This window comes from Corvus brachyrhynchos, unplaced genomic scaffold, assembly GCF_000691975.1.
Source record: "Corvus brachyrhynchos isolate BGI_N302 unplaced genomic scaffold, ASM69197v1 scaffold334, whole genome shotgun sequence".
NCBI lineage: Eukaryota > Metazoa > Chordata > Aves > Passeriformes > Corvidae > Corvus > Corvus brachyrhynchos.
The window spans coordinates 72,385-72,584 of NW_008238316.1; the positions used below are offsets into that span (position 1 = coordinate 72,385).

The 200-nt window shown below is 65.0% G+C and overlaps 1 protein-coding gene across 1 annotated transcript in view; it reads right to left on the minus strand.

The window, feature by feature from the left end:
* The window catches only part of UBE2D1 (ubiquitin conjugating enzyme E2 D1), a 25,140-nt gene extending 24,988 nt beyond the window's left edge, over positions 1 to 152 (minus strand). Inside the window, exon 1 of the mRNA XM_017733751.1 lies at positions 75 to 152. The gene's annotated coding sequence lies outside the window, so the exon portion shown is untranslated. The remainder of the gene's footprint in view (positions 1 to 74) is intronic.
* Positions 153 to 200: the final 48 nt, after the last annotated feature.

Genomic DNA, 200 nt, shown 5'->3' on the forward strand with positions numbered 1-200 from the left:
CCCCACCCCCCCCTTCCCCGGCCCCCACCACTGCGTTTGAGCCTTCGCTACTCTGTAGGCCCCACACATCCTACCTGCTGAGAGACCTCCCAGGGTTTCCCACTGCAGCTCTGGAGTTTGATCCATCTCGTCTGCCACCCGGGATTTGTGCTCGTCCCTGCCGTTCCAGCCTGCTGTTCCCGAGGGTCCGGCCGGACACC